The following is a 25,705-nucleotide window of genomic DNA, read 5'->3' as shown; positions in this document are numbered from 1 at the left end:
ACAATACATGTGTGTGAATATCATTTTCTTGTTGCACAATAAACATTAGATTCCGAAGGTACATGCAACCTGGGCAGACAGATATTAGTGCTAACAATTTACATTCACTTCCCAGTGTTTCTTCTCTGGGTGTAGCTACCTCTGTCCATCATTGATCAACTGGAAGTGAGTTGGATCTTCTTTATGTTGAAGATTTCCACTTCCATCAGAATACATCCTCATACAGTATTGTTGTTGAAGTGTACAGTGATCTTCTGGTTCTGCTCATTTCACTCAGCATCAGTTGATTTAAGTCTCTCCAGGCCTCTCTGTATTCCTCCTGCTGGTCATTTCTTACAGAGCAATAATATTCCATAACCTTCATATACCACAATTTACCCAACCATTCTCCAACTGATGGACATCCATTCATCTTCCAGTTTCTAGCTACAACAAAAGAGCTGCCACAAACATTTTGGCACATATATGTCTCTTTCCGCTCTTTAGTATTTCTTTGGGATATAATCCCAGTAGTAGCGCTGCTGGGTCAAAGGGTATGCACAGTTTGATAACTTTTTTGGGCATAATTCTCTCTAATGTTTTTTAATAGGAATTGATACTGTATTTGTCAAAAAGCTTTTTGTGCATCTATTGTAAAAATCATATACTTTCTGTTGGTTTTGTTACTGATATGGTCAATTATGCTGATGGTTTTCTTAATATTGAATTCCTAATATAAATCCCACCTGGTCATAGCATAATATACTGATGATAAATTTCTGTAATATCTTAATATTTTATTTGTTATGGGCCAGAACTCTGAACTTGAAACAAAGGATTCTTACAAGTTACTAAGTTAGTGGAATTGATAGAGACGGTAATTATCTAATTTCATGGTTGAGTATGATTGATTTATTCCTACAAAGAGATGTTATGAGCCAGAACTTGAAACAAGGCACTAAATGGAATTGAGGAGACACTGGTTAAATCTAGTTTAGCATTGATTTAATCCTACAACAAATAATAGTTTCCTAGTGATATAATGATTGGTGTGCACTCAGTGTGGGGCATGTAAACAAGAAGCTCTCAGGCCAGGAAGACAAGTGCAGTAAGAAGCTCGTGGAGCCTCAGCCAGGATTCAGTCCCGGAGAGTCAGAATCCAGAGAAGGCAGGCGGGAGCTCAAGCTCTTGGAACCAAGGCCAGACTGAAAGTCTCCCCAGAAAGCTACCCAGCCCCAGGAAGGAGATAATAAAGGATGTGGATTATAAGAAAGCTCACCGGGCCACAGGAAAGGAGACAAGACTTGGAAAGAGACAATAAAGGATTTGGATTTTAATCCCTGGCTGCACTTGTGATGATTACTAAACTGAAACAGAGGCTACCTTCAGAGACCCCAAGAAAAGCCCAACAAGAGAACATTACATTTTAGAGAGAATATTACAGAACATTAAGATTTTTGCATCAATATTCATTAGGAAAATTGTTCTATAATTTTCTTTCTTTGTTTTGACTTGTCTTGATTTAAGTATCAGCACCATGTTTATGTCATAAAAGGAATTTGATAGGACTTCTTCATCTTTTTTCCCAAACAGTTTATTAAGTATTGGAATTAATTTTTCGTTAAATGTTTGGTAGAATTCATTTGTAAATCCATCTGGCTCTGGAGAATTTCTCTTTGTTTAATGTGTGTGAGATTATTCATTTTTGTTCAATTTCTTTTTTTTAAATGGGGTTATTTGAGTATTTTATTTCCTCTTGTATTAATCTGTATAATTTACATTTTTTTATAATTTACATTTCACCTAAACGATCAGATTTATTAGCATTAAGTTGGACAAAATATCTCCTAATTATTGCTTTCAGTTCCTCTTCATTGGTGGTAAATTCAGCCTTTTCATTTTTGATACAGGTAATTTGGTTTTCTTCTTTTTAAAAAAAAATTAAATTAACCAAATGATTATTTTATTAGGAAGCTTTCCCATAAAACTAGTTCTTAATTTTATTTATTCGTTCAATAGTTTCCTTACTTTCAATTTTATTACTCTCTCTTTTGATTTTTGGAATTTTTAATTGGTGTTTAATTAGGGATTTTAAATTTGTTCTTTTTTAGTTGCATGCCTAATTCACTGATCTCATCTTTCTCCATTTCATTCAATGCAAGCATTTTAAAAATACAAAATTTCCCTTAAGAACTGCTTTGACTTCATCTTATAAATTTTGATGTGTTTCATTATTGTTCTGTTTGATGAAATTATCTATTGTTTCTTTGACTTTTTGTTTGACCCTTTCATTCTTTAGGGATTAAATTATTTAATGACCAGTTAATTTTTAATCTCTCTTTACATTATCCTTTATTATACATAATTGTTTTTGCTTCAAGATCTGAAAAGAATGAATTCAAGATTTCTGCATTTGATTATGAGGTTTTTAATCTCTTAACACACTTTTGTGTAGGTGGCCTGTATCATTAAGAAAAAAGATATGTTCCTTTGTATCCTCATTCAATTTTCTCTAGAGGTCTACCATATCTAACTTTTAAAAAAATTTATCCACTCTCCTTAACTTCTTCTTTATTTATTTTATGGTTATATATATCTAGTTCTGAAAGGGGGAGATTAAGGTCCTCTACTAGTATAGCTTTGCTGTCTATATTGTTCCGTAACAATGTCTGCTCTAAGAATTTGTATGCTATCCCTCTTGGTGCATATATGTTTAGTATTGATATTGCTTAATTGTCTATAGTACCTTTTAGCAAGATGTAGGTTCCTTCCTTATCTCTGTTAATTCTTTTTTTCTTTTGCTTTATCTGAGATCAGGATAGCTACCCCTGCTTTTGTATTTTCAACTGGAGCACAATATATTCTGTGCAAGCCTTTTACCTTTACTCTGTGTGTATCTATCTGCTTGAAAGGTGTTTCTTGTGAATAACTCATTGCAGGATTCTGGCTTTTAATCTACTCTGTTAGCTGTTTCCATTTTATGGGAGAGTTCTTCACATTTACATCCCTTCCATCCTATTCTCCCCCCTCTCCTTTATAGTTTTATCTCTCCTTCACCAGTGTGTTGCTTCTGACAACCACCTCCCTCAATCTGCCCTTCCTTCTATCACCCCCTTCTTTTTTTTTTTTTTTTTTTTTACCTTTTCCCCTTTCTCCTTCCTATGGGGCAAGATAAATTTCTATATCCAAATGAATCTATAAATTATTTTCTCTTTGAGCCAGATCTAATGAGATTAAGATTCAAAGAATGCTCACTCCCTCCTTTCTTTCCCTCTGTCATAAGTCTTTTGTGCCTTTTTATATGACACAATTTACCTTATTCTTCCTTCCCCCTTCCTCTTCTCCCAGCATAAGCCCTTTTTTCACCCCTAATTTTTTTTAGTATGACATAAAAGTCAACTTATACCCATACCTTCTAGGCATACTCCTTCTAACTACCCTAAAAGAGATACAATTATCAAGAGTTACAAATATCATCTTCCCCTTCCTTTCATTACCTTCCCAAAGATGTAAACAGTTTAACTTTATTGAATAGCATGCTTTTTCTTTTTGGCTTGCCTTTTTATGCTTCTCTTAAGTCTTGTATTTAAAAGTCAAATTTTCTGTTCAGCTCTGGTCTTTTCATCAGTAAAGTTTGCAAATCCCTTATTTCATTAAACACCTGTCTTTCCCCCTGAAAAATTATGCTCAGTTTTGTTGGGAAGTTAATTTTTGCAATTCAAGTTCCTCTGCTTTCTAGAATATCATATTTTAAGCCCTCTGGTTCTTTAATGTAGAAGTTTTTACATCCTGTGTAACACTGATTATGGCTCCTTGTTATTTGAATTGTTTCTTTCTGACTGCTTGCAACATTTTCTCCTTGATTTGATAGTTCTGAATTTGGGAGTTTTCATTTTGAGATTTCTTTCAGGAAGTGATTGGTGAATTCTTTCAGGGATGGTTTTACCTTTTGGTTCTAGGATAGTTTTCCTTTATAATTTCTTGAAAGATGTTGTCCAGACTCTTTTGATCATGGCTTTCAGAGAATCCAATAATTCTTAAATTATCTCTCCTGATTCTATTTTCCAGGTCAATTGTTTTTCCACAGAAATATTTAACATTTCCTTTTTTTTTCATTCTTTTGATTTTATTTGACTAATACTTGATGTCTTATAGAGTCATTTGCTTCCATTACCCTAATTCCAAATCTTAAGGCATTATTCTCTTCAGCTATCTTTTGTACTTCCTTTGCCATTTGGCTAATTCTACTTTTTTAAAAAGCTGTTTTCTTCAGTGATTTCTTCCTCTCTCCTCCATTTGTTTAGTTGTATTATTTAAGGAGTTGTTTTCTATAGTCATCTTTTTGCCCTACCTTTTCCAAGATTTGGTCTTGTATAACTTTTTTTTTTCTCACAACTATTTTCTACCTCTCCTATTTGATTTTTTAATTTTTTTTAAGCTCTTCCAAGACTGCTTTTTGGGCTTAAAACCTATCCACATTCCCTTTTGAAAGGTTTTACATATAGCATTTTGTCAGAGTTGTCCTGTGTTTTGATCTTCCCTGTCACCAAAATAGCTTTTTATGATTAAGGCTCTTTTCTGTTTGTTTGTTTTTTTTTTTTCCTCTCATTGTTTTAGATTATTTTGTTACATTTAAAGTTGAGCTCTGCTCCTGAAGTACAGAGGGCACTATCATAAGTTTTAATCAAAGGTTTCTAATGGATCTTCTCCAGAATCACAATGGAATAAGAAAGAGGTTGAAGGTCCTCCCTCACTGATGAACTCTCCCAAATCTACTAAAGTTTCAGAGAATTATGCCCTCCAGGGGGTAAGCAGCAAGCTATCACAAAGGGGAAAGGATGCCATATTTATAGTCAAACTAGCTGAGTTGAAATTCTGACTGCCATTTATTGCTTATGCCCCCTCAGACTTTGCTTCTCCTGCCTTCTGTTTCCCTCCACTGTAAGAGAAGAAGGGTGGAATACCGAACCTCACAAACCCCCTCCAGTTCAAAGTATGATTCTAGAATCTCTCTTCCATATGACAGTTGTTGGTAACTTGTCCCTGCTAAGTAAGGCAGGGTCTTCCAAGTCTTGCCTGCCAATTTGAACAGGTTCTTCCAATGCCTTCCTTCCCATAGGGCTGCCTCAGCTTAGCATGCCCCAGATCAGCTTGACACAGTCGGGCATCCTCCACTTTTTGGCCCTGCTTCTTGGTAGGGTTTGAGACCCTGTTGTCATTTGCTTTTAGACTATGGGGATTTTTCCCTTTGGAAACTTTAGTTGATCAAACCCAGCCTTAGTGATGTAAGTTTTTATTTCCATGTCTACTGATGCAAACAACATCCAAACAATGACCAACTCAGGTGTTAGTAACCCGACTAGTCCATATTTATTCAGAAATAATGCAAATTGATGAGCTGTTCAACAGGCCCTGAATTGCTATCTGATTTTGAAATCCTAGGTGGATGAATACCCAGAGCAAATGTCTCATTGGCCTTTCAAGGTATGATTATCGCTGGAGAACTCCAGCCATGAGGTCAATTAGTTGCTTTTGGGATTTGATGATAATTAGATTAAATGTGGTTTGTTAACATAGGAACAAGTGCACACATTTCCATAAAATGGATACTATAAATAGCAGTTTGACATTAATGTAAAATGGCATCATAAAAGTATTATGACTTTATAATAGCTTCCAGAATTCATTCTCTCTCTAATGATGGTTGGGAAATCAGTTTGGTGATTAAATTTATAATCCTCAAAATCATACTGTATAAGAATTCATTAAAGCCGCTGGGAACACTGAGAAAAGAGAAGATTCAGGGAGACAGGACGGCTGCGCTCAAAATATTTTATATCATGCATGGGAGGGGTTAGAGATGTGTTTCCTGGTCTTAGTGGGTCAAAGTGAGGACCCAGGATTGGCGGTTGGAAAGGAGCAAATTTCCTACATACTATATAGCTGTTCAAAAGTGAAATGGCCTCTCTTGGAGGTAACAGTCCTCCCATCATATTCAATCAAGATTTAAATTAAGTCTTGGCGTAAAGGCTGAATGACCACATTCCAGTGTGTTGTAAGAAAGGATTCTTAGTTAGGGATGACTGATGCTCAAACACGCTTACTTTGTAGTCAGAGAAGCTAAGTTCAATTCTCCCCTCTTGGGCTTACTGTTTGTATGACCTTGCCAGGTCACCTCTCCCTGGGTCTCAATTTCCTCTTCTGCAACAGTAGGCAGTTAGATTAGATCTCCTCTTCTTTCCTTCTACTTTTAGATTCATGAAGCAAGCAAGCTTTCAACATTCTTTTTTAAGTGTAGAATTTACATTTTCCACATTTCACAAAGATTCCTAGGGTGCTCTCTGATTTAATGAAATCTTTCAAGAGGATTGGGAGATCATATAGCTTCGTGCCATCAAAGTTAGATCAGAGAGGTTAAAAGAATTATCCTGTGAGTCTATATAAGTAAATGGATTGATGTAATTATTGACCTGAATCGGGTCACGAGAATGCATTTTCTGAAATAATTAGGTGATGGTATTTAGCTAGAGTGTTTGGGGCCCGAATGCATCCCAAACTCCTAGGATATAGCATTTTACACATCAGAGGTTAATCTCATAAACATCAGGGCATAAGAATGGTGATGATCTAATAGCCAGATAATTGTATTCATTTCCCACAGCACCTTAAACCTTGCCACATAGTGGCAATGGTAATCAACACACATTTCTTAAATTGCTTCTATTAGGTACTATGCTAGAACCAAGGAATGCAAAAATTAAAAAAAAATGATATAATTTTTACCCTTGGGAATCTTACACTTTATCGGGGAAGGAACTTGTATATGTGTAACTTGTACAAGAAATAAAGAAAATAAATACAAGGTAATTTAGGGGATGGAGGGACAAGGGTAATTTCTTTTTTTTTTTTAAGAAAATATTTTTTTATTTTTATAATTACAACATTTTCTTTGATAGTACATATTCATAGGTAATTTTTTTTTGCAACATTATTCCTTGTACTTCCTTCTGTTCCGAATTTTCCCCTCCTTCCATCCATGACAGGCATTTCCATACATATTAAATATCTTATAGTATATCCTAGGTACAATATCTATGTGCAGAACCGAATTTTGTTGTTGTTGTTGTTGCAAAGGAAGGATTGTATTTAGAAGCTAAAAATAATCTGGGAAGAAAAACAAAACAAAACAAAACAAAACAGTACTCACAGTTTATACTCATTTCCCAGTGTTCCTTTTCTGGATGTAGCTGATTCTGTCCATCATTGATCAATTGGAATTGGATTAGCTCTTCTCTATGTTGAAGATTTCCACTTCCATCAGCATACATCCTCGTACAGTATCATTGTTGAAGTGTATAATGATCTTCTGGTTCTGCTCATTTCACTCAGCATCAGTTGATGTAAGTCTCTCCAGGCCTCTCTGTATTCCTCCTGCTGGTCATTTCTTACAGAGCAATAATATTCCATAACCTTCATATACCACAATTTACCCAACCATTCTTCAATTGATGGACATCCATTCATTTTCCAGCTTCTAGCCACTATGAAAAGGGCTGCCACAAACATTTTGGCACATACAGGTCCCTTTCCCTTCTTTAGTATTTCCTTGGGATGTAAGCCCAGTAGTAGTATGGCTGGGTCAAAGGGTATGCACAGTTTGATAACTTTGGGCATAGTTCCACGTCGCTCTCCAGAATGGTTGGATTCTTTCACAACTCCACCAACAATGCATCAGTGGGAATAAGGTAATTTCAAAATCCTGCTACTCCATACTCAGAGCATCCTTCTCATCCTCCTCATTCCCTTCCTACTAGAACTTCTGCTCTTTAGATACAGAACTCTAATGCATTTTAAGACATCTTTAAGTCACTTCCAAACTCTGACCCTAGGGGACCCGCTCACTCCTTTCTGGGCCCCTTTTAGGGTTTTGTCTTTCTTAAGTAGAATGTAAGCACTTTGAGAGCAAGGAAAGACACGATTACTTGTATTTCTTTTCCCACCAGTCACTGAGCCTTAGTTTATACATCTATAAAATGGTAGATTAGGCGACCTCTGAGATCCTCCTGCTCTCAAGGAAGAGTCTAAATCTGAATGAAAAAAAGAGCTACATAAAGAAAAAGAAAGGATCTCAGAGGAAAATCAAGTAGGGGGCATCAGCTACCTCGGAGCTCACCAAAGTAGTTCCAGATGTTGTTTAAACAAGCAAAGGGTGGGGCTGAGACCAGGTCACAGAAAAGCAGCTTCCACACCTTGGAGCTATCCCAGCAAAGGTGAAATCAGTCATGGGGACCTGACAAGGCAGGCTGTGTTGGGCTGGAATGTAGAATCAATCAAGAGGCGCCTGGAGAAGGCAACAACAGATTGGCACTAGGTTTAGGAATGGATATAATTTAAAGATCCCCCCCCACTCCACCCCCAGAGTGAATTACTGAGGCTACCCAGAGGGCCAGATCATGTCACCACCTTTAGGCAGAAGCAATGAAGCTAGCAGATAGCCATCAGAAACCACAGCCAACCGTTCAGGAGCCTCCCTTTCATTGAGCTGGGGCAGTGGTTTCCTATATTAGCTTTTGGCTTTGGGAGGGCAAAGTTCACATTCCACTTTAGTCTCCAATGGAAAATGGAGCTGACCAACCTAGGGAGGGGTAGGTGCTCTGCAAAGCTCGACTGAAAGAATTGTCAGCTCTGACTGAGGAGGAAACGGGGAAGGAAAGAATGAAAAATAATTTAGTAAGCACTTACTCTGGTGACATAAAGAGAGGGATTTTATTTCTTCATATCCCAGCTTTCATTCATGATATCGATCCCTGGCCTTTGAGGCAACTAAATCCTGTAATGGGTGATTTTTCTATTCGCTTGCTTTCAGTTTTTATATATTTCCCCCCAATTTTCCAATTCTGAATTTACCAAACATCAATTAAAATGAGCAAAGAGGATGACACACAAAGCTGAGAGTCCCTACTATGTTCATTTTGATTTCCTTCTTTAAAATACCCTCGATTCAGAATGTAACTTTCTAAACTGTCCTGCTTGTGTGTAATCCTCTTCTGGTTTGAATTTGATGCATTTGATTTAGGGATTCATGTTTAAATATGAAGAGCTCCTTTGGTACCACTGCTGTCCAATAGATTTCAATATCCCGCTCCCTCCTGAACCCTTACCTAAGGGTAATTGTTGGGGAAAAGGGAAACAGAGCATGTAAAGGCATGGTACCTTCTGAGAATGTCTTTCCCGTAGCATCCTTCCCCTCCCCATAATGAGCAACTGTTGATGAGGAGTGGTGGGAAAGTCAGAAAGGAAGTTAACAAAGAGAAAAAGGAGACTTAGATCAGAAACTCCCCCTGCTCGTTTTATTACTAGGAGGAATAGTAAGGAATGGCCCCCATTTTCTACTTTTATACAATTTTAATTCTGTTCATCAGTCTTAGGAAGGACTTTATGAGCAGACATCAATGGCCAAGACACATGACAACATATGGTAAAGCAAACAAAAAGTTGCAAATAAGCACATGTTGACTACCGCATTTGGAATTTCTAACAAATAAGAAAAATATCCTACCCAGAGACTTGTCCTAATTCTGGGTGTATTCAGGCTTGTTCATGGATCACTAGAGCTGCTTTTGAGCCTGCCAAGTAGTACTTGAAACAGAAATATTAAAAAATATATACCAGCATTGAAGGCATTCAGTCACCCTAATGGGGTTCAGGCTTCTCAACAACTGTATTCAATTTGAAAGAGGACAAAGGAATTAAATGTGACATAGCTATTATTACAGCTTCAAAGTGATATATTTCCATACTGTCATGTGTAGGGCAGGCTGGTCCCTTTCCACAGTATCTTGACAATTATATTGATTGCTTAAGTAGATTAATCTAGAATTATTTGTTAAGCATCTACTCTGTACCAAACATTATGCTGGTTACTAAATATAAAAAGCAAAGGAAGAGATCATCTTTACCTTTAAAGAAAAGGCACGGTAAAATTTTTAAAAATAATAGAATAAAATTTAAAGTGATTCAGTGTTAGTCATTACAATGAAAATCCAATCGACCCAACGACACACCCGACTCTTTCCATTTCTTCCATTTTTCTGCAGTGAATCTCTGTTCTCAACAAATATTGGTGCTCCTCCTCATGATGATACACAGTGAAACCCACCCACACCCTCCTCATCTTGTTTGGTTTTCATCTATGCCCTCCTAGAGATCCTCCACAGGCGGTCTCTCAGTCTTACAGCCTGTCCCTCTGTCCTGGCTCCTCTCCCTCTGTGGCTGCTCCATCCTTCTTTCTTTCCCTGCGCCTCTGATATTTTTATGATTCCCCCCCACAGACAGTTCACTATTGACAATATTTACCAGAGTCTTCTTGCATTCACGTGTCTTTTGGGTGACCTCTAATTTTGATCTCTTAGGAACATGGTATTCCATATTTTACAGACCTTAAAGGAAGATTATTTGTTCTCTTCCAGGCAGAGAGATATAGGTTTATATTCTGCTTCTGATACACACTGATCATGTGATCCTGGGCAAAAGACTCTACTGCTCACCTCTCTGGGCAATTTTCTGGGACTATAATTCAGACCTGCATTGGTAGAAAGTTCCTTTTCGGAGTTCCCTATCCCAAGGTCCAGGTCCCCATTCCTATCCAATCAAGGATACCCTCATCAAACTATGGGGAAGGAAGCCACAGGTTTTATTAGAGGACATAATACGACACATCCTATCTTGATCATCACACCATTACTATAAAAACACCCCAGGACTTGATTTAAGAAAGCAAAATGCCTCCTTAAAAGATTTCCTCCAGAGAAGAGTCTTTCATACAGACAGAAATATTATGCAAGGCACAGAGTCAACATTTTCAGACAATCCTCTGATTATTAATGCTAAGAAAGGCATAAAACAGGGAGCTATTGGTGATTGTTTGCCTTGGTCACAGCATATTTAGCTTAGAGCCCAAATGAAAGTAGGGGCTCTCTACAAATGGTGAGGTCCTGCAGATGCTGCTCACTGTGGATGAGCCCACCCTGGTTCCAGGAATATTGAAGAGACTGCTTATTTCATTTATGTTCTCTAAAATGAGATTAGTCTAACTCTCCCACACAGAAAAAACCAAGTGGATGGAAAAACAAACAAACAAACAAACAAAAACAACTAAGGTCTAGATCACCTATGGAAATGGTCCATCTTGGGCTAACATTTCAGATGAACAATAAAGCTGGTGTTGACTGAAAAAGAGCAAGCCAGCAGACTAGTTTGCATGTTATGGTCAATGACTTCAAGCTTCTTCTTGGAATTTCTTCACACATCACTTCTAGAATTTAGCTAAATTTCTGAGTAGCTTAAATTAGAATATTTTAGTGACCCATGAGTTCACATTCAAAACAACCACAACTCTAGGATTTTCTGAAGTAATTCCAATGAAAAAAAACTATTTTATAAAATGAGTGACTTTTATTGAACAATGAAAAATCTGCTCACGGTCCGTGGCAATATGGTCATACGAGAGCCTTTAGCCCATGTTTTATTAGAACATGCTGGAAGAGAAGGGGTATCATGCTGACCTCCCCTTCCTCCATCCTCCCCCACCCCATCAGGTGATAACATGGGATAGTAGAAGGAATATCTTACTTTACACTCCAATCAAGAGGACCTTGAATCAATCCTGGCTCTGATACTTATCAGTTCTATAGCCTTGGGTAAGTAATTTAATCTCTAATCTTCAATTATTTCAATAAGCATTTATTAAGCTCCTACCATTTGCTGGATATTAGGAAACAAATATTAAAATGAAATAGTTCTTCCTGTCCTTAGAGAGCTATCAGATAATACAAGATATACACATAGAAAGTCAATTCTTAGGATTTGCGTAATTGATCTCCTTTCTTTGAGTAAAAAGATTTCTGAGAAGGAGGCTCAATAGAGATCCTTGCCCATGACCCTCTGGAATCCATGGGCTCTTCCCCCATCCTCCCCTGTCCTCCAGCTTCCATCCCCATCTCCATTGCTTGGACAGGTAGAAGCTATATGAGTGGAGAAGAAATCCCTCTGTGATGGCAGCAAATATTTTTGGTCCCCCAAGCCGATTTCAGAGGACCTTTCCTCAAAGAAATTCTATTACACGTGATCCAGGTTTGCAGTAGTGGGTCCTAGCTGTATTATGGACTAAATAGACCTTTGGTGGCTTGCCTAAGACTCTAACCATTCAATAGAACCTTGTTTCTGTGAGAAATTAAATCCCAAGTTCCGAAATTGCAAAGATTCGTGCTTCTGGAAAGCAGTCAGAAACTGATGTCTTCCTTTATACACCTACGTACAAACATAAAGTTGCCTACAAATATAGTCAATATTTTAAAATTCAAATAATAATAATAATAATATGTAACATTTATGTAGTACTTCCTATGTGCCAGGCATTGTGCTAAACACTTCACAAAATCCATAATGATGAAAATAGCAACTTATAGCATGTATGAAGGACTTTCAGAACGGCTAAATGCTCTATTATATACTCTCATTTGATTCTCACTGTAGCCCTGGACTATTATGGATAATGATGGCCATTATCCATGCAGCGTTTTAAGGTTTGCGAAGCACTTTAAATATATCATCACATTTGATCCTCATAACCCTGGGAGAGAGGGGCTCCAATTAACTCCACCTTTGAGGCTGGGAGAGATCCCGTGATGTACCCATCATCACCGTGTGTGAGGCGGGCCTTCCTGCATGCAGACATTCCCTCAAATTCCTTCAGAAGGGAGGAAATTAAGGTCAGAGCAGCGATGATAACCTGGGAAAGCAGGGAAAGCAAAGGTCTGGAGGCTGTCATGAGTCAAATCAACAAGTTAATCCAGGCCCTGTGCTAAACCAGAAGATTAGGATTATCTGTCAGAGGTTAGGAACAAGAGGAAGGAATGGAAGGAACAACGGTTATCATGGGGTAGAAGAATTTGGAGTTATGGAAAATGGGGGGTGCTCTATTTGTGAGCAATGGTGAGATCAAGATTATGTACTTGAGTGATAGCAGAAGGAATAGAGAGGAGATGGGTGATCATACCTCTCTGCATTTCCTCTGTTGTAACTATTCCTTTTGTTATAAAGACTCACACGTAATTCATATGAATGCCAGGGGCTGCTGTTACCTAAGTTTATTTATGAGTATCTAAGTATTTTCACATGATTTTCTTACCGTTACTATAAAGTCTGTGTGTCTTGAACAGGATTTTATTTTTAAATTTAATTTTTATTTTTAAATTTTTGTTGTATTAAAGTTGGGGAAGCAGCAGCATGGAGATGATGGCTACCATCAGTCAAAAAGGACCCAGCTCAAAGCCCTTTTTATCAGCTAAAACAAGGAGCAGATCCTAGAAGCCAGTTCTGGAGTGTCAGCTAAGATAAATCCCAAGATAAAGGATGGGTCAGGGATCTACTCAAAGCATTTCTCTCCCAAGGGATCAGAAATCCATGCAAAGGGTCTGAGCAACAGTCTTGAAGCAGCACAGATCACAAAGGGAGCTGCAGTACAAAGCGTGAGAATAAGCAAATACCCAGATCTAAATGGAGGGAGTAGTGAAGATAGGGGGCAAAGCATTTGCACGTGATGTGGTGGAAAGAGTACAAGACTTGGGCTCTGGAAGACCTATCTTTGTCTATTTCTGCCTGTCTCCCTCTATCTCGCTTTTTTCCTCCTTCTCTCTTCCCTCCCTCTCCCTCCTTCTCCATTTTCCCTCCCTCCCTCTCTCTCTGTCCCTCTCTCTATCTCTCTCTCTGTCAATCTCTTCCTCCATTTCTGTCTCTTTGTCTCTATCTGCTGTCTGTCTGTCTCCTATATGTGGCACCTACTTAGTTATATGCCCATGATCCATTCACTTAACCTAAGTTTCATGTGTAAAATGAACATCAACATACCACTGTGATGTATTCTGGGACTCAAATGAGATAATATGCATAAAATGTTTTAAAAATATTAAAATACACAAACGCACACACTCTCTCTCTCTTTCTCTTTCTCCCTTTCTTTCTTCCCCTGTCTCTCCATCTCTCCTCTTCTTTCTTCTCTCTCTCTTTGTCTCCATCTTTCTGTCTCTCTCTTCTTTCTCCCATATACAATACATGCACATCAGTCATTACAGATTTTAGTCCCTCTCACATGACTTTTCATTCTCCCTTGTGCAGTCCAACAGGAAAGGTCCATCATCCTGCTTGTTGCCCAGCCTTGGGAATCACACACACTGTTTTTCTCTCCTTTCACTCAGTCATCAGTCAGGCAATTTCACCCTATTCCTTATTTCACAAATCTGCCTCTTCTTCTTCATTTTTCTGCTATCAGCCCATTCTAGAGTCTCCTTCTTTCCCCCCCTGGATTACTGCAATAGCCTCTTAGCTGATTCTTCTGTTCCCGTCTCCACTACCAAGATATCCAAACTCAAACACAATTTTCATCAAATCACTCTCCTGCTCACTGGCAATGGCTTCTTGTTGCTTACTGTATTGTCTCTCAGTCCTCCCTGATGGCCTTCCACCATCTGCCTCCTTTTCTCCTCCCATTCTTCCCTTTCATTACTCCCCACTAAATTTCTTGCTGTCCACTCCAGTCTACTTGCTTTTATTATTAATACATAGAAGAGCAGCTCCTGAGTGGGAGGGGAAAGAAGGCGCAGCGGCTGCCTTTATGGATTTTCAGGGCTATGCGGAAGACTGATTATACCTGTTCTTTTGGGCTGCAGGGGAGAGAACTTGGAGCAATGTATGAAAATTGCAAAGGGACCAAAATAGGTTTGATGTTTGCAAAAATCTTCCTAACAATTAATATGATTCAGAAATGAAACGGCCTGCCTCCGAGGCAGGGCTCCCCATCACCGGAGGACTCTAAGCAAACACTGGAGGACCATATCGATTCTCCGCCAGGTATCGGGTCTCTTTCAGCTCAGAGTCCATGAGTCCATGATCCTTTGCTCCAAGTCTCCAAGGGATGGCAGAGCCTCAGCTGAACTGACTTGGAGAGAATCCTGACAAGGATGATATCGGATTGTACTTTCTTTGCAGGAGGGACAGTCTGGCCCAGTGAAGAGCCCTGGCTTGGAACCGTACCATTAACAGTGTGACCTTCCACAGACCAATGAACCTCCTCATGCCTCAGTTTTCTTATCAGAACAATGGGAGTATGCCCAATTCAGAGCTGTGAGGAAAATATCTTGTAAATTTAAAATGCCCAAATTACCAAGATTCTCAGGGGAGTTTCTGAACTGCCTTGCACGTGCATTCTAGTTCCTTATTATGTCCTTCTCAGCTATGTAAATGTACCACAGCAAGGGCCATCTCTAGTCTAGGAGGGATATTGTAGGGGGACACAGGCACACAAGAATGATTCTCTCCTAAAAGTCAAGGCCTCTTTCCGACCCCGGTTTGCTTGTCTGCCCTGTAGTGGATTTCTCACCAAGCAAGGTAAAGTTTGTCTGGCTGCAGAATGGGCTAACGGGGAGGGCTGGTCCATAGGCTTTACCTGGAGATGGCTCGTGATGAGGCAGAAAATGGACCCCAACCCAGAAAAGTCTTTGCCCTGTGGATCTCCCCAGCTCACAGAACTTCCCCATCCAAGAAGGGAGAGGCCGGCTGGAAGGGAGCGTGTTTCTGTGGGTAAGGGCCCATTGTCTGTGGGAGGGAGCAGAAATCTGCTGCTGACTCCACACAATCCCCAGCATGGCTGCCTCCTGACCCCCTCCCTGCCCTGTTCTGCCTGGAAAAGCCATCCTCCAGCTTCGCTCCCAAGCAGACCGCCTTGTGATTCACGTCCTGCACAAGCCCTGGGAGCTTTGCTCTCAAGGAAGACTTCAGAGAATTCCCTCTGAGTCAGCATCTTCCCTTTCTATTTTCTCAGCTGCCGGCCTTGTCCCATTCTGGCCTGACCGTGGAATTCAGGGGCCTGAGACTTGGGAATCTCATCCTCTCCAAACCCACCCGTCCTCCCCATCACCAGAGCAATAAATCTCCTCCTCCTCCTCCTGGGCCCTCAGCTTCCCACAGACCTTGTCACTCTGTCCCCATGATTCCTGCATTTTTCAGAATCAAGAGGAGAATGAGTAACGACTGAAGAACTCTCCTGGATACTCTCCTCCCTTGGATTCCAGGACACCGGTCATCCCCCGCTTCTCCTACACGTCTGCCCTTTGCCCCTCAGCGTTCTGGATCCGATCATAGATTCAGAGCGGGACGGGAGAACAGAGGTTCCCCAAACCAAACTCCTCATTTTTGAGGAAACTGAGACCCAGGAGGTTACCTGGCTTGCCTAGGTTATAAAGATCATATACTCCCTACCTGGTTCTGATGCTCTCTGGTAAGAGAGCTCCTTATTCCCTTGCTCCTGGACTTCAGAGCAGGATGGGAGAATGGAGGTCCCCCAAACCAAACTCCTCATTTTGTAGATTACCTTGCTCGCCTAGGTTACAAAGACAATACACTCCCTACCTGGTTCTGATGCTTTCTGGTAGGAGAGTTCCTTATTCCCTTGCTCCTGGACTTCCACCTTGACGATGTTCTCCGGTGGGAGAGTTCCTTATTCCCTCGCTCCTGGACTTCCACCTTGACGATGCTCTCTGGTGGGAGAGTTCCTTATTCCCTCGCTCCTGGACTTCCACCTTGACGATGCTCTCTGGTGGGAGAGTTCCTTATTCCCTCACTCCTGGACTTCCACCTTGACGATGCTCTCTGGTGGGAGAGTTCCTTATTCCCTCGCTCCTGGACTTCCACCTTGACGATGCTCTCCGGTGGGAGAGTTCCTTATTCCCTCGCTCCTGGACTTCCACCTTGACGATGCTCTCCGGTGGGAGAGTTCCTTATTCCCTCGCTCCTGGACTTCCACCTTGACGATGTTCTCCGGTGGGAGAGTTCCTTATTCCCTCGCTCCTGGACTTCCACCTTGACGATGTTCTCCGGTGGGAGAGTTCCTTATTCCCTCGCTCCTGGACTTCCACCTTGACGATGCTCTCCGGTGGGAGAGTTCCTTATTCCCTCGCTCCTGGACTTCCACCTTGACGATGCTCTCCGGTGGGAGAGTTCCTTATTCCCTCGCTCCTGGACTTCCACCTTGACGATGTTCTCCGGTGGGAGAGTTCCTTATTCCCTCGCTCCTGGACTTCCACCTTGACGATGTTCTCCGGTGGGAGAGTTCCTTATTCCCTCGCTCCTGGACTTCCACCTTGACGATGCTCTCCGGTGGGAGAGTTCCTTATTCCCTCGCTCCTGGACTTCCACCTTGACGATGCTCTCCGGTGGGAGAGTTCCTTATTCCCTCGCTCCTGGACTTCCACCTTGACGATGTTCTCCGGTGGGAGAGTTCCTTATTCCCTCGCTCCTGGACTTCCACCTTGACGATGTTCTCCGGTGGGAGAGTTCCTTATTCCCTCGCTCCTGGACTTCCACCTTGACGATGCTCTCCGGTGGGAGAGTTCCTTATTCCCTCGCTCCTGGACTTCCACCTTGACGATGCTCTCTGGTGGGAGAGTTCCTTATTCCCTCGCTCCTGGACTTCCACCTTGACGATGCTCTCTGGTGGGAGAGTTCCTTATTCCCTCGCTCCTGGACTTCCACCTTGACGATGCTCTCCGGTGGGAGAGTTCCTTATTCCCTCGCTCCTGGACTTCCACCTTGACGATGTTCTCCGGTGGGAGAGTTCCTTATTCCCTCGCTCCTGGACTTCCACCTTGACGATGTTCTCCGGTGGGAGAGTTCCTTATTCCCTCACTCCTGGACTTCCACCTTGACGATGCTCTCTGGTAGGAGAGTTCCTTATTCCCTCGCTGGACTTCCACCTTGAGCATGGGCCGGGTCAGTCAGGCTACATTCCCTGTTTCCTGTGCCTTCTCACCGTCTGGACTTCATGACCTTCCAGGACTTTCCCCTTTCCCCATTCCCTATCTTCTCTCTTTTTGGATTCATCCTATGTGTTACCTTCCCCTATTAGAAAGTAACGTGGGAATTGTCTTTCTTTCTGCTAGCATTTCTTCCCTTTACTCTTTGCACAATCCCTGACCCATAGTAAGCACTAAATAAATGCTTATTACAGCCATTGGCTACTTACTTGAAATTCAGAATTTCTTCCCACTTTTTATCTCTGACCCTATGATTGACCCATCTCCCTCCATGTCTTATTTCTCCCCAATCTCTCAAGTCTACTCACTTTCCTATGGGTGGATCCCTCCTCTCTGCTACCAGATTTATCAGGGCCTGCTTGCCTACTTGGACTTCTGCCTTTCCCACCACCATATTTTCCAAGAATAAGTCTTCACCTTATTCCTCCCATTCCCAGTGGAATCCCACTTCTGATAAGCCATTCAATAAAATTCCCTGTTTTATATTTATTTGTGTAAAGAAAATGAAATGAAAACACTGCTGCAGCCCTTGGTTGTAGAAAGTGCAGACATAGAATAAACGAGTTCCATAGAGGCAGCAGGGAAGAAGTCTAATGCCTTTTCTCTTTGTTTACTTCTCATTAATGTTACTGGTCTATCTAAAGCAGAATGTACCCCCAGAAGATGGAAGACAATATTCCTATTTGTCCTCACATGTAACAGTCATATGTTTAGCAGCTGGGACTTGCCTAGATCCTCATTTATTATAATACAAAGACTACCTTTACTGTGTTCCCACAAAACCACAAGATACTTGGTCAGGCTCCAGTCTGCCATCTTTAATAAATCCCATTATTCTTCTTGTAATAATTCATTCAATTTTAGGGGAAATACTTAAGTGTTTTTTCTAGATGAACAGAAGGGGTTCTGTGGGGGAGCAGGCAGGTTTCATCTGACCGAGAGGCTTTGGAACCCCGGGCAGATTTGGGGTTGTGTGGGAGCCAGAAGTGAGCTCCCAGTCCCACTGTTCCTCCCTCACCTTGGAGAGACGTAAATGTTTGGTTTCAGAAAAGCCTGTTTCCCGGGGACTGCTTACCGTGCTACTGGTAATAAAAGGTATTTTTAGTGTTATGTACCCTCACTAATAGGGGAGATCAGGAACAACCATAAGTAGCCATTTGGGTGCTAGGTCAAGTTGTAGGAAACACTATTGGGTCGAGTCGTCGTGATCTCAAATTCATTCATTCACGTGGAAAAATGATTAAGTCATTAAGGCTAATTCTATTATTGGGAAGGAAAATTCGTTATTTGAATGTTTGAGAGGATAGAATTTGAGAGTTCCACATCTCCTGGGATTTAGGGTTCCGTGAATTTTTCTTCTTCAGTAAAAAGGCCCCCTATCCAACATGGCAGAAAAGATGGCTTTGCCCATTGCTGGAGGGAGAGAGGTAGGGTCTGCCTTGAAGAGAGGGAAGGAGAAAGAAGCCCAATACTCTACTCCCCCCTTTCTAGCCAGAATCTGAACCTTCTCTTTCTTATATCTATATTAGTATCTAAAGAAATCTGCCATTAGAGTCCCCCAAACGGAAAACTTTGAACGGATCACATCCCTGAGCCTGAAACACATTTTCTGCAGGAACTCCATCCTTCCTTATGCTGCTGGGAGGGAGGGGCGCTCATTTTTCACTGTTTGTGCCCTTTCTGTCTCAGTGATCTGAGGCTAGGCCCGAGTCACCCTGCCCTGTGGGAGTTACTGCTCAGGCCCTGGGACACTGGCTCAGAAGAAGAAGACAGGTCTGAATGCTAGTCCTGCCTTTTATTTAGGGCAAATCTCATCCCCTGGGGCCTCAGTTTCCTCGGAAGGATCCCAGAGGAGCAGGTTTTGAATTTCCTTGACTTTTCCACTTCTTGCTCACCCCGTCACAGCTTTCTTTTGTATATTTTCTTGCCTTTTACAAGAATGGCTCTAACTAGCATACATTTCACCAGCCCCGGGAGTTGGCTCGTTGGAGTCCCCTTTGATTCTGGGAGCTTCTCTCTGGGGGCCACTCTTTTGTCTTGACCAGTAGCCATGACCCAAGGCAATGGCTCCAGGAGGCACAAGGAGGGAGCTCACCAGCTTGCTTTTGAGATGTCACAAGAGCCCTTTACCAAAGGAAAGAATAGAACCCACAGAGGCACAAACTTTCCCAGAAGGCTGTGGGCTCATGAAGGCTGGGCCCAGTAGGGAGGATGGGGAAGAAGGACTCCACTGGCTCTTTGGAGTTCAGAGAATCGTTCTCACACCTCCAGACTGCAGCATGGAAAGACCTGAAGGGTTGGGATCAAGTCCCAAGTGCATCTATTGCTTTCTCCTTCAGCCACTGATTACTTTAGGCTCATAGGGAGTAGTCAGAGGAAGATGGGACCCCAGGCTAGAACATCCCTCCCCTCCCTCGAGGAGATGCCACAGCAAGATCATTACTCCCATTTTGCAGATGGGGAAAGTGGGACTCAGTCAGGCTTCCCACTCTGCCCATGGTCCCTTAGAGAGTAAGGGCCACCGACAGCCTCCCTTCAGGCCCAGAACTTCTGATCCCAAATCCAGAGCTCTTCCTGCTGAGGTTTCATCTGTATTTAATAGGCGGCCAGCTTGTTAGCATTGACATCAATCAAGCTCAGAGGTTTGCAAAGCCTTTCCCATGGTCTATGAGTCAACACATGTAAAGGAACATATGTGACGCCTTTATCATGAAAAGGGATGGAGTTTTCAAAGATTCCATCTTTTGGAGAGATGGTATATATTCTCTCTAGAGGAATGAAGTTTTTACTTTCTGTTTTTAGAATTAGAACCCTGGGCAAGTCACTTAACCCCATTTGCCTCAGGGAAAAAATTTATATATATATAAATATATATTCATATATATGTATATGTATATATATATATATATATATATCCTTGTTCATTAAAGTTTAATTTTTTGAGAGAGAAGAATATTGCTGCATTTGGCAGAATGGCCTGTATTCTTGGGGGGTCTTTTCTTCCCTTTCAGGCCTGGTACCTTTCGGGGAACCATGATGATAACACTCTGGCCGGGAACCTTGGGAAGGAAGTCCGGGGCGTTTGATGTTAATGAGCGTTCCCTTGTTCTGATTCGGGAGCCTCCTGGGTGAAGGGATGGCAGCTCATCCTTCACACTGGGGCTCCAAACACACGCCATCATCATTCTAAGACACTGAACATATGGTTTCAACTTGTGGATCTAAGCAAGCTTACATCTTTAGAGTAGTTCAAAAATCTGTTTCAAAGGCCATGTTTCTGCATTTAAACATGTTCTAGAGATGGTGCTCCATGCAAAAATAGCTGACGTTCATAGAGAGCTTAGAAGACATGCAAGTCTCTCTTTTGACCCTTGACACGGGTTCTGCTAAAATAATTATGCCCATTTTACAGGTATGGATAGAGAAGCTCATGGGGCAAGGAACTCAACAGAATCCAAGTTCTTTGGGGACAGAGAACGTTTTGCTTTGTCTTTGCATACCGAACATCTAAGTACCACAGAACTTAGATTCAAGCCCTAGAACAAAATAGATGCATCTAAATACAGAACCTAGATTCATGGCTCTAGAACATAATGGATACATCTAAATACAGGACCTAGATTCATGGCCCTAGAACATAATAGATGCATCTAAATACAGGACCTAGATTCATGGCTCTAGAACATAATGGATGCATCTAAATACAGGACCTAGATTCATGGCCCTAGAACATAATAGATGCATCTAAATACAGGACCTAGATTCATGGCTCTAGAACATAATAGATGCATCTAAATACAGGACCTAGATTCATGTCCTAGAACATAATAGATGCATCTAAATACAGGACCTAGATTCATGTCCTAGAACATAATGGATACATCTAAATACAGGACCTAGATTCATGGCCCTAGAACATAATGGATACATCTAAATACAGGACCTAGATTCATGGCCCTAGGACATAATGGATACATCTAAATACAGGACCTAGATTCATGGCTCTAGAACATAATAGATGCATCTAAATACAGGACCTAGATTCATGGCTCTAGAACATAATAGATGCATCTAAATACAGGACCTAGATTCATGGCTCTAGAACATAATAGATGCATCTAAATACAGGACCTAGAGTCATGGCTCTACAACATAATGGATACATCTAAATACAAGACCCAGATTCATGACTCTAGAACATAGTGGATACTTCGTAAATGGTAGACATCACTACTGCTTATCAGTCAAGTCTCAAACCTGAGATTTTCAGACTCTCACTATGACACAGTTTTTTCATAAAAAATAAACCAGTCAACAAGCTGGACATCCACAGATGAATGGCGTCTCCATCGGATATTGGGATCTAAGCCTGTAGAGTGGGAAAGGACCACAGAAATCCACTAGTTCCATTTCATGGATAAGAAAACTTTGACCCGGGGAGTTAAGTAGTTTATTCCAAAGGGACACAAGTCCTATGAAGAACTGAAGTCTGTTTCTCTTCACAATGGAGGCCACTGGATGGCTCAGGGTAAAAGCAGGGTGTAGAGCAATCCTTGAGTTAGGAATACCCGAGTTCAAATTCAGCCTCAGATACAAACACTGGGCGTGTGATTTAACCTCTGCCTTAATCCACTGGAGAAGGACATGGCGACCCACTCCAGCATCTTTGCCGAGAAAGCCCCACGGAGAGTATGGTCCTTGGAGTCACAAAGAACGAGCCGTGACTGACCGCTGAACAACCTCCTCACTACGAATCCTCAGCTCCTTCCGCTTCAGAGAGATCCACAAACTCTCCACCTACTCAGATTTGCACAAGCCTCCTCCTGGCCACCAACAAATAACTTTTGTGCTTCTCTCCCCACCCCAACCACCAGCTCATGCACCACAAGCCTTTTCTAGCTCATCTACAAAAGCAAACAAAAAACCACCTGGGTCCTACTTCTGAGACTTTGGAGTCTAAAAATAGTAGAGAGGACAAGCATCTGAGAGATCTGACTGTAAATTAGGAGCTAGATTTCCATCTCTATTGTACTGCCTTATAGTCCAACCTCCTATGATAAAAGGGAGCCATCCCACCCCCATTTTCCCCTAAATAGCGGGTAATGGGGTAGCATCTGTGGCACTTGGGGCCTCCTTGAATGTGCATGGGGAACAAGGTGCTCCCCTCTGGTCTTGCCCTCTCAAGTTTTGCTGAGTGGGGCTCTGAGGAGCTCCCCCAAGCCAGTGGCTTTAATTGGAATCATCTCTGCCATCTATAAGAGCGCAGGATCCCTTCTCCCTTTCATCTTTGAGCCCAGAGGCTTAAGCTTCAGCTCCTAGGGAGGCAGGCTGTTTCAAACAGTCCTAGCCAAGAAGCTCATAGGTGCTTAATGAGCCTCAATGATCCAGATCTCTCTACTCAGCCACTGTGTGAATTAGAAGTCCCCTTTCTCCTCTTTTAGGTGCTGGAAGCCAGCCCTCTTTAAACATCATTTTCAGATGCTGCCTTTCAACAGATGACTGTAAGCTTTCTGGCTCTCCCCTCTGATGTTCCTCCTCCAGGATCCTCTGGTCATCCCATAAGAAAGAAAGGGAGAGGAGACACCCCGGCAAAAACAGGCCAGGTAAAGGTGCAGAGACACCTGACACTTTCTTTAACCCTTTGTTCCAAGTTTCTGCCTTATTGTGAACATGTACTGGCAGCGAACACCCCAGAGCCGGAGCTGTTCTAAATATCCCTGCTCATTTCTTCTCCGTTCTTGACTCCCTGGATTTTGTCTATCAGATCCCTACCTGGGGACCCCCCCTACTCTTTTCAGTTTCTTTTTTATGTATTGTCTCCCTCGTTAGAATGGTCCTCCATCAGTTAGAGAATGGTTGAATAAATTAGGATGTATGAATGCAATGGAATATTATTGTTTGATAAATAATGAGGAGCAGACTGATTTCGGAAGAGCTTGAGAAGACTGACATGAACTGATGCTGAGTGAAATGAGCAGAACCAAGAGAACATTGTACACGGCAACACCATTATGTGATGATCCATTGCGATGGACTTCCCTCTTCTCAGAAATAGAGTAATTCAAGGCAATTCCAATAGACTTGGGATGGAAAATGCCATCCGCATCCCGAGACAACATGGAGACCGAATGTGGATAGAGCCTAGTGCGTTTACCTTTGTGGCTGTTTGTTTGTTTGTTGTTTTATTTCTCATGTTTATTTCTCTTTTGGTCTACTTTTTCTTGCACAGGGTGACAAATATGGAAATATGTTTAAAAGGATTGTATTTATTTAACCTATATCAGATTTCTTGCTGTCTTGAGGAGGGGGAAGTTAATGGAAGGAAGGAGAAAAATTTGGAAAATAGTCTTACAAAAATGAATATTGAAAACTATCTTTACCTATGTTTGGAAAAATAAAATATTATTGATAAATTTTAAAAAGGACATAAGCTCTTGATGTCAGGGACTGTGCATGTATATGCATGCTTTAGTATATATATATGTGTGTGTGTATTTATATGCATATATGTATACATTTGTGTATATATGTGTATGTGTGTTTATGTTTGTATTCTCATGTGTGTATATACAGGCACATCTTACAGATATTCCATGTTCAGTTCCAGACTATTACAATAAAGTAAATATGGCGATAAATCAAGTTTTTTGGTTTCCTAGTCCATATAAAAATTGTATTTACACTGCTATATAATTTATTAAGCGTACAATAGTATGATGTCTAAAAAACCAGTGTAATACTTTAATTAAAATACTTAATAGCTTTAGAAAAAATACTCTCCATCATCTGAGCTTTTAATAATCTTTTTGCTGGCGGAGGGTCTTGACGGCTGTTGAGTGATCAGAGCGGTAGTTGCCAAAACTGGGATGGACTGGATTATTTCTTATAATGAGACAACATGAAGTTTGACTCTTCCTTTCATGAAAGATTTGCCCATGGGAGAATTTGTTTAAAAAATGGAGTCAGCCCTTTCAAACCCTGCCACTGTCTTATCAACTAAGTTTATCTGATATTCTTCACTATTGTTGTGTCTCAGGGAATAGGGGGGTCTGAAGAGAGGGAGGGAGATGGGGGAATGGCAAGTCAGTGGAGCGGTCAGAACACACATTTATCATTGTCTTATACGGACATGGTTTGCGACATTCCCAAACAATTATGATAGAAGCGTCAAACGTACTGATCACAGGTCACCGAAACAGATATAATAAGGATGAAAAAGTCGGAAATATTGTGAGAATCAACAAAATTCACATGGGAACATGAAGTGAGCACAGGCTGTTGGAAAAATGGCTCCAGAGGCAGCTAGGTGGCGCAGTGGAGAGAGCACCAGCCCTGAATTCAGGTGGACCCGAATTCAAATCTTGTCTCAGACACTTAACACTTCCTAGCTGTGTGACCCTGGACGAGTCACTTAACCCCAGCCTCAAAAAAAAAAAAAAAAAAAAGAAAAAAAGAAAAAAAGAAAGAAAAAGAAAAAAAGAAAAAGGAAAAATGGCTCCAAGAGACTTGGTTGCCTCCATCCTTCAATTTGTGTAAAGTACACAATATCTGTAAAATACACAGTTTGTAAAATACACAAATACACAATATAATGAGACGTGTGTGTGTGTGTATATATATATATATATATATATATATATATATATATATATATATATATATATACACAACCATGTATATATATGTATGGTTGAGGATGAAGGGAGTTGGGGACTCACTGCCCCTCAAGGTTATGTCTCTCTTCTCCAAGATTTCACTTGACTCGTGGCTGTCGTGGCAACAAAAGCCGAGCCAACGTGATTATAGGAATGTCTCATCTGAGAGAAATCATTCAGTTTAATAAACTTTCAGTCAGTATT

The sequence above is a fragment of the Sminthopsis crassicaudata genome, chromosome 3 (assembly GCF_048593235.1).
Source record: "Sminthopsis crassicaudata isolate SCR6 chromosome 3, ASM4859323v1, whole genome shotgun sequence".
In the NCBI taxonomy this organism is placed as follows: Eukaryota; Metazoa; Chordata; class Mammalia; order Dasyuromorphia; family Dasyuridae; genus Sminthopsis; species Sminthopsis crassicaudata.
Note: the sequence above shows the minus strand (reverse complement) of the source record.